The following is a 9,687-nucleotide window of genomic DNA, read 5'->3' on the forward strand; positions in this document are numbered from 1 at the left end:
GGAAGGATAGTTTCTTCCAGCAGGGTTCCCATCGAGCACACCATTGCCAATAGAAGCGACTAACAGAAAGCAAACTATTGTTACTTCTGAGTAAAAAGGACTGTATAAACATCGCAAGCTATGCCCCCCTTGCGTTCACCGAACGACATACTTACAAACTTTGCGAATTTTTTTAATATGGAAAGAATAAAACCCGCAAAAAAAAATTAATTGAAACACCAAGCACCACGCTTCTGTCTTCCTGCAAACGCTACCAATGGCCCGCAGTTAGGCATCCAAAAATTAGAGGTTTTAACCCCTTGTGGGTACTTCGTCATGCCAGAAAAATTCTTCAAAATTATTTTAGCCAACAGTTCCATGGAACGCACGACGTTTTTCAAGTTATGGGGTCTTGCCCCGGTGTCTATTCACTTACAACAAAAACACAGAGCTCTTACAACAGAACGCCGTTCTCACAATATACGAGCTTGCCATGCACAAATGCGAGCGTTTATAAGAAGCAGGGATTTTTATTCCTCCCCTTTTCCGTGCGCAATGCATCATGGACTATGCAAATGAGCCTGAAAGGCAATTTACGTAGGTACCATTGTCGCCGCCCAAATGGGAGGGGGAGGGCAAGGTGAGAGTTCGTCGTGGAGGGGTCCCTATCCACCGTTACGAGTGTGTCTAAAAACTTGACTTTTAAGTAAAACTATTATTTTGTAGGAGGAAAAAGCACAACTAGTCTCCGCGTTTACAAGTTTTCGTAGGAACCACACACACGTTCATTATATGATGTGTAAGAGAAATACTTTTTTGGGGGGCACAGGTACCAGGGTCCCGCTGCCCAACTTCCTGAACTTGGGGAGATACTTCCCATCTGGCAACGTCCTTCCCATCCACAAGAAAATGTTTTTACGAAGGTTTCCACAGAAGCAGCCACAGTTCCTGCCTTCACAATAAGTTGCCACCGCGACTGCTCATTTATCGCTGAAACAGAGGCTGACCGTTCACATGTGTGAAAAAGTATCCCTAGGTTGCCCCTTTCCGGGGGCGCAAGGGATCACGGGCTTGTGCAAATAGGCCCCGAAGACGCTTCACTCCGGTGCAACTCGACTGAAGCGGGAGGGTGGAAAGGGGAAACAGTTTCCTTCAAGAATTCCCAGTGCACCGTTTCGGGGTATTCAGTCTCACGAACGGAGATTACTGCCGAATACATCCGGGTATTGAAAACCCGATTGCTGTCCCGCCTCCATCGCTTTTGGGAATTAAGGTCCAGCGGACGCCGAATAGCTCTATTGCCTTATTGGTAGATAACGTGCCGTATATTTACAATGCACCGCTGCAAGAGAATTCCCAATTCTCTAATAAATTTCATTGAAACTTTAGAGATTTAACCACTATATTCAAATAACGTGGACGTTCAAAGTTTAAGGAAATAATTAAGTCAACACGTTTTATACAGAATAGAACCACACACACAAAGTAAACATCTACTTTTAATAGCACAACGATCATTGGCCCGCCATTGGGCCTCCAAAAATTTGGGAGTTATAATCCCACCTGATGGACTGTCATCCAGGAAAACAAGAACACGCGTTTTGCGAACGTTTCCACACAAGCAGTGAGCATTCTTTACCTTATGGTATCTCACCACCGTGGCTCCTTGTTTATCGCTGAAACAAGGAGCTACTGGAGGGCGATGCCACGCCCACAAAAAAGGATAGCCTTTGACATAACTGAAAACAATAAAAGTAGAAATAAAACTTTTTTCTTTCTTTCCTGATGCGCAAGGAATCATGGGCTATGCAAATGAACGCCAAAGACGCTTCACGCAGATCCGCCCACAGCGGGCGGGAGATAGTACTCAGGATCCACAGTTACATCTCAGTGACGCTAAAGGTTTGTTGCTGAGTAAATCTGGGTATTGAAAACCTGATTGGTTCCCCCTCCCCATTGCTTTTGTATATTAAATTGTGGTGGACTCCATGATTTCTGTGCGCTGGCTAGTTCTACTGCGTCATTATGGTAATTTGCCTGCCTAGTGCTAAGGTGATAACCGCTGGTCTTCTAGTTAGCCTGGTAAGGCAAGGCAAGGCAAGGCGAGGCGGGCGGGTGGAGTCAGTGACCGTGGTGCATGACAGCACCGTTGAGCCTCCAAAAACTGGGGAAGTAACATCCCACTCAATGATCCCCTCCATCCACCGAAAAAAAGGGACATGTGTTGTCGCAAACATTTCCGCAGAACGGGTGACGTTTCGGTATCTCGCCACTGTAACTATGCACATCACTGAACCAAGGGGGTATTACAGCAAGAGACCGTTCCCACAATATACTATCCTGCCTCTATTGCTTTTGGGAATTAAGGTCCAGTGAAAACTGAATAGCTCTATTGCCTCATTGGTAGCATGCTGTATATTTATGATACACAGCTGTGCCAAAATTCCTAATTTTCCAATAACTTTCATAAATACTATGACAGATTCCACCACCATAAACAATTAATGTAGATGTTAAAAGTTTGATGGTTTTGATAAAATTAGCTAAATCAATACCTTTTATGCTGAATGGAACAACACACAACAAACAACTGCTTTTAGTACCACACCACTTGGCAGCCCTCTGTCGGGCCTCCAAAAATTTGGGATTTAATACCCACGATATTTCTATGAAAATAGAATATATTTTACGAAGGTTACCAACCAAACAGCGAGCATTCTTTACATTATGGTATCTCACCAACGTGGCTACTTCTTTATCGCTGAAACAAGGAGCTGCTGAAGGGCGATGTCACTCCCACAAAAAAGGATAGCCCTGGAACTTCCGGGAAGGGTGACTTAGCCTGTGCCTGCTTTTGAGACGGGCTCCTGCCTCAAAAGAAGCTTATTCAGATATATCAGTCAGTTTTTTCTTTTTTTTTTGACTGATTAAACTTCTCCCGGGTAGGGAGAAACGAAGAGATTAACCTCAAAGCCTATTTTTGTTGGGACGACCAGATCTCATTAATTTATGGGACGAGGTCCAGCCGACGAAGGTGGGACGGATTTTTAACAGCAAGCTCTATCTGATAAAGCGAACGTTCACCTTATCTTCTAAGAGAGAACGCACTAACAGGCAAGCACCCTTCTTTCTATATTTTTCTTTTACTTGACTTAAATTGTTGCTGTTTAAAAGAGATTTGCCAGATTGATCAGTTTTTGACATCTCACTGGGGAGCCATAACTTCTCTCTGCTACGCACTAATTAATAGCTTATCTCTGTTTTTGTTGCAAAAAGCTGTCCTGGATTTGCATTCTAAAGATATACACAGAAGAGGGATTTCTATTCCAGATTTTTATTTTGAAAAATATTATACTGTTTTGAGACTACTCTCTTTTTGGTCTATTTTATTTTGACGAATCTGTTTCTTGACGATTGCCATTAATTGTTTCGATCCTGGGAACTGCATTTTGTTTACTTAACTATTGGAGAGATAAGGCTGTCTGCTCTGTTTATACTGTGATGTCACCAAGTTTGGAGTATTAACCCAATTGTTGCTGAAATAAGAAGTGGTTTTCCTATATTTTTCTTTTAAAATGGCAATTAAGAAAGTGGCTGAAAATCTGGAAATAACTATGTTTCAGAAAATAATGGATGAGATTGAGATAATGAAAATTGAATTGAGTAAAATGAAGCAGGAGATTAAAGATATAAGGGTCCCTGTGAGAGAGGTGACCCTGGAAGGGGTCCCTGTGAGAGAGGAGACCCCGGAGATTGGAACAGGGGTCCCTGTGAGAGAGGTGACCCTGGAGACTGGAATAGGGGTCCCTGTGAGAGAGGAGATCCCGGAGATTGGAACCAACGTGGAACAGGAACAAGATTTGGAGTCTATGGACTTTAGAAATAAAATCTATTGTTTGGAACTCAATGTTATCTCTGAAGAAATGAATGAAGATTCTAGAGATAAAGTTATCAATGGCATGGATAATCTTCTGGACTGGAATGATGTGATGGAGCCCAATATAGAGAAAATCTATGGAATTAACTGCAGCCATGTGACAATGGAAAAACTTTTAAGAGATGACCCAGTGTATTTTGAAAAAAAGAACAGAGATATGATTTTACAGCAGTATTTCAGCAACCTATTCAGAATGGATGGCAAGAAAATATTTGGGATAGAGGTAATCCCCATCAGACTCTTACTATATGACTATGGCTTTGACAGCAAGATTATTATGGAATACTGATAATGGAAGATTGGATATTGAAATTACTGGACTTAACAAGACTACTGAAGATGGAAGATGGAAAATGGAACTAATAGAGATAATAGAACAATGGCTACTGAAATTATTGAACCTAACAGATTCTGATGTGATGGATTAATTGAAATGTTTATTTTGACTATGGTTATGACAATAAGATTATCATAATTAGTAATGAGATGGATTAATCGATATGCTTATCTGGAAAAAAAAATTGATAGATATATTTCTTAAAGAATTGAAACCTCTCTTTGACTTTTTGTGGAAAGAATAAAGTAATGTTTATGAGATTTGATGATTAAGTAAGATAACTACTGGAGGAAAGTGATTTTATAATATGACTTAAGAGACAGGATTGTTATATATTATAGACTTATAACTGATTTGATCTTTGACAAATGGGAAGTCAATATTTTACTCTTTATTTTTTATTTTTGTTTTTTTTTTTCTTTTTTTCTTTTTGTTTAACTATTTTTGATTTTGTTTTTTGTCTTTGAATGTTTTATGATTTTGTCTTGTATGTTTTATGAAAATCTGAATAAAAATTATTGAAAAAAAAAACAAAAAAGGATAGCCCTGGACATAACTGAAAACAATAAAAGTAGAAATAAAACTATTTTTCTCCTTTGCCTGATGCGCAGGGAAATCATGGGCTATGCAAATGAGCGCCAAAGACGTTTCACGCAGATCTGCCGCAGCGGGGCGAAGATCGTACTCAGGATCCACAGTTACACAAGAGTAAGTCTCAGTGACGCTCTAAAGGCTTGTTGCTGAGCATTGAAAACCTGATTGGTTCCCCGTTACCATTGCTTTTGTAAATTAAATTGTGGTGGACTTAATGAGTTCTGTGCGCTGGCTAGTTCTATTGCGTCATTATGGCGATTTGCCTGCCTGGTGCTAAGGTGATAACCGCTGGTCTTCTAGTTAGCCTGGTAAATGGGGGAGGGGAGTAGTCAGAGCCCGTGGTGCATGCCGGCACCAATGGTATGGGTAGATGCAGCTGTGAGGTCCTGGAAGCAAAATTTAGGCTGCTAGGCAGAATGCTGAAAACCAGGTCTGCCAAGATAGCTTTCTCTGAAATGCTACCAGTTCCTTGCACATGTCCAGCTAGACAGGTTGCAGCTTTGTGTTTCAATGCATGGATGAGACAATAGGAGAAGGGGCTTGGATTTGTTAGGCACTGGGGAATATTTTGGAACAAAGTGGGGAGGGGGCTGCACAAAGGGATGGACTCCCCTTGAACTAGGATAAAACCAAACTGCTGGTCCTTAGAATAATTCATGTGGCAGAGCAGCTTTTAAACTGATGGAGGGGGGAAAGCTGACAGGAGCTGAGGAGGGTCCAAGGAACAAATCTCTCTCCTGGGATGCAGACCAAAAAAGTCATGGAAATTTAAATGAGATAGGTGTAGAACTAGGCGATGTGAGTGCAGAGGCACAGGAGAGCAATTCAGAGAGACCAAAGTGTCACAGGTGAAAAATTAAAGTGCCAGTTGAAAGGAGACACTATATACAAGTGTTTATGCAGTAACAGTAGAAGCCTCGGAGCCAGGATGGGAGAACTAGTGCTTGGTCTTAGAGGACAGCATTGAACTAGTGAGCATAACGGAAATCAGGTGCAATGGAGAAAACCAGTGGAACATGATTATGGCTGGATATAAACTATATCAAAAGGACAGGGAAGGATGTATTAGAGATGGTATCACTCTATACAGGAAAGAAAAGTGAAATTGAATCCAGCAAGCTAGAAACCCCCAAAGAGGCAGAGTCCTCTACAGAATCATTGTGGGTGGTGATACTGGGTCCCAAGAGTAATTTAGTATGAGGGACAGTCTATTGTCCCCTTGATCAAAATGGCTGAATGAAAAATGACTGATCCAGCAGGCTCTTCTTATGTTCTTATGTTCTTAAATGTTGTAGTAATGGGTGACTTCAACTACCCTGGCATAGACTGGCTACATATGTATTCCTTTCATGGCAAAGAAGCACATTTCTAGATATCCTAAATGACAGTGTCCTAGAACCTTTGGTCATGGAACAGACCAGAGGGATGGCTACCCTGGATGTAATCTTAAGGACCTGGTGCAAGATGTAAGTTTTGTCAAACCAGTTGGGAACAGTGATCATAGTGCTATTAAATTAAACATACATGTTGGACCAGGCTGGACCAGGCTGGACCAGACCTTTAAATTTTTTTTTAAAGTATCAGAAAATTTGATATGGGCTTGTGCAAGATAATTAACTCCCATTAGGGATAAGAGAAGAATTTATAAAAGCTTAGCAGTACTTCAAAGGGAACCACATATTTATTTTCTTTCTGAGCCCAGGACTGCATATTTCATAACTGGGAGAGAGAGCAGAAGAGTAGTTAACACAGACATCCTGGTATTGGTAATGCAATTAGCAGGGCACGTCTGGGGGTTGTTGCACACTTCCAGCCCAAACTTCGTTTTGAGTGAGGAGGTGGAACCTGTATAGATGTGATTGCTCGAAAGGAGAAGGAATTTTGAGTTAAGCCAATCCCTGCTTTTATAAAATGCAGGAAATTTAAAGATACTTTGTGTGAATGTCTGAGTGCTTGCACCAGTGGAGTACTGGAAGAACTTGAGGAACTTGCTGCTACAGTATTTAGAGATTCCTTTTTCTAACATTTTTGGCTTGTTCCCCCCCCCCCAGTATCTCTGAGCAATAGGAGCTTATGATTTATAGGACTGGTTTCATTTAAAAAAAAATAAACTTCTCTGTGGAGATATTTAGCCAACGATTATTATCCATAATACTTAAATACACTACTTCAGGTCAGGGAGGTTCTTTCTGCATATCAGGAAATAAGCTAGGTATAGTTTAAATAAAATACAATCTTCCTGAATGTAGTATTTACTGTTTCCTCCATAGAAATGACATAGTTCCACATATGTAATGGTTAACTACACCGAGGAGGAGGCATGCTTTAGCTAGCAAACTAATCCTATGCATTTTACTTAGAAGTAAGCCCCATTGTGTTCACTTGGTCATGTCCCTATGACCTCATTGGTCACATCCCCAAAGCAGCCCTACCAGGTCTAGTGGGCACCAGCTGCCACTGCTAAGAGTTTGCTTGTGAATGTTTTCACAGGAGTGACCATGTGGTATCTTAACACTGTGACTACTCATTTATCACTGAATCAAGGAGCTACTGGAGCAGGAGGTGGCTCCCACAAAATTGCAAACATGAGAGTATCAACCCAGTGTGCAGCAGCTGTGGAAAAAGTCAAATCCATGCTAGGGATTATTAGGAAAGGTGTTGAAGATAAAGCTGCTGATGTCATAATGTTGTTATACAGATCTATGTTGCCAGGCCTGGCCTCCAAGAGGTCTTCTGTATCTTTAAAAGTTGTGGAGGAGGGAGGGAGAATCCCACCTTGTGGTTTTTCCCATTACAGAGTTGAAAGAACACCTGCACTTGGCTGACTTATTCTTCTCCTAAAGATACAGGATCAGTCTCAGGCCCTGAACTTGGAAACCCTACTGACAAATGAAAGTACTTTTTCACACAGCACATAGTTAAACTATGGATTTGCTTTCAGAAGAGGTAGTGATGACCACCAAGGTGGACAGCATTAAAAGAGGATTAAACAAGTTCATGAAGGATGAGACCATCTACCCATGATGGGAGGTAATATGCTCCCATTACCAGTTGCTGGAAACCACAGGAGGAGAGAGTGCTCTTACACTCAAGTCCTGCTGGCTGGCTTCCCCTAAGCATCTGGTTGGCCACTGTGAGAACACAATGCTGAACTAGATGGGCTACCGTCCTCATCCCTCAGGCTCTTCCTATGTTCAATAGGAATATAACTATTTTTCCTCTTTCCTGATGTGCAAGGGATCACGGTCAATTCAAATGAGCCCCAAAGATGCTTCATGCAGATACAAGTTAGCAGAAGGGAGTGGGTGAATGAAGAATAGGTTCCTTCTTGCAGTGGTCCTAATCCAGATTAAATCCACATATTGAACCCCCCCCCCAAACTGGTTTTCAAAATTATTTGAGTGAACTTCAACTATTTATATTATCCTTGTATTGTACATTTTGGTTTGTCTTTACAGAATATTGATCTAGTTTTCATATTGAAATGCTCACCTTTGTGCTTCCAAAACTTTGGGAATTAAATTCAAACTGGTGGAATTACAATCCAAACATACAGAAAACAATGAAAGGGAGTTGTGAACCTTTCCTCAGAAAATTCTAAAGTTTATATCTCACCATTGGCACAACTAATTTATCGCTGAATCAAGGAGCTGCTGAAGTATGATGCCATTCCCACAAAATACAGTAAGGCCCCACTTTTCAGTGTTTCACTAATACAGCAGTTTTCAGTTAGAGTAAGGTGCCACTCATGGCGCTTGTTCCACTTTTAAGGTGTTTTTCAGCATGACTCGCTCATCAGCGGAACGTTGGGCGCCATTTATTGACAGAGTTCCACTTTTCGGCAGGGGTCTGGAACGTAACCCGCTGTGTGAGTGGGGCCCTACTGTACAGGATAGCCCTATATAAATGTGTGTGTGTGTGGAAATTAAAAGTAGAAATATAACTCTTTTTCCCTTTTCCTGATGTGCAAGGAATCGTGGCCTATGCAAATGAGCCCCAACACTGGAGCAGGTGGCGCTAGAGAAAGAATAGGTGTCTTTTTTCAGTTCTCACCATCCACAGCTACACAAGTCTCAGTGAAAGAGAAACTGAAGTAACTTATTTTTATATAAACGAATAACTTTATAGAGAGCCAGTGTGGTGAAGTGGTTAAGGTGCTGGACTACGACCTGGGAGACTATGGTTCAAATCCCCACAGCCATAAAGCACACTGCAGTCACTGTCTTCTCAGCCTCAGAGAAAGACAATAGTAAATCACCTCTGAACATCGCTTACTATGAAGACCCTAACACCATAAATCAGAATCTCCATGAAAGCAATATACGTTCACATATCAATTCTTTCCAAACACTTCAAAATTTATTACATCTGTTCTACAACCACAATTTTTGGCCCGCCATTGGGCCTCCAAAAATTTGGGAGTTTACACAACCCACGTGGAGACCATCCGTGACATCCACAAAGAAACACTTAGCAACTTGCGCAAACGTCTTCACAGAACAAGCAACACTTTTTGAGGTTATGGTTTCTCACAACCGGCACTACTAATTTAACATCGACTCAAGGAGCTACCAGAATAAGATGCCCTTTCCACAAAATACGGGTTAGTCGTTTACAAACGTTAAAAAATATCAGAAGAAACACTGTTTCCCCCCCATTTTCCCGGGGAATCATGGGCTATTCAAATGAGCCTTCACGCAGATCAACTGGAGGAGATGGGGGAAGGAAGGGGGGAAATGAGGTTCTTTATTTTAGATCTGGTTGCCATACGTCACAACCGACTTGAAGCCACATGAAGTTTTATTAAAACTAAAGAAACTTCTAAACTTCAAGTTTAAAA

Source organism: Rhineura floridana, chromosome 4 (genome assembly GCF_030035675.1).
Source record: "Rhineura floridana isolate rRhiFlo1 chromosome 4, rRhiFlo1.hap2, whole genome shotgun sequence".
NCBI classification, from domain to species: domain Eukaryota; kingdom Metazoa; phylum Chordata; class Lepidosauria; order Squamata; family Rhineuridae; genus Rhineura; species Rhineura floridana.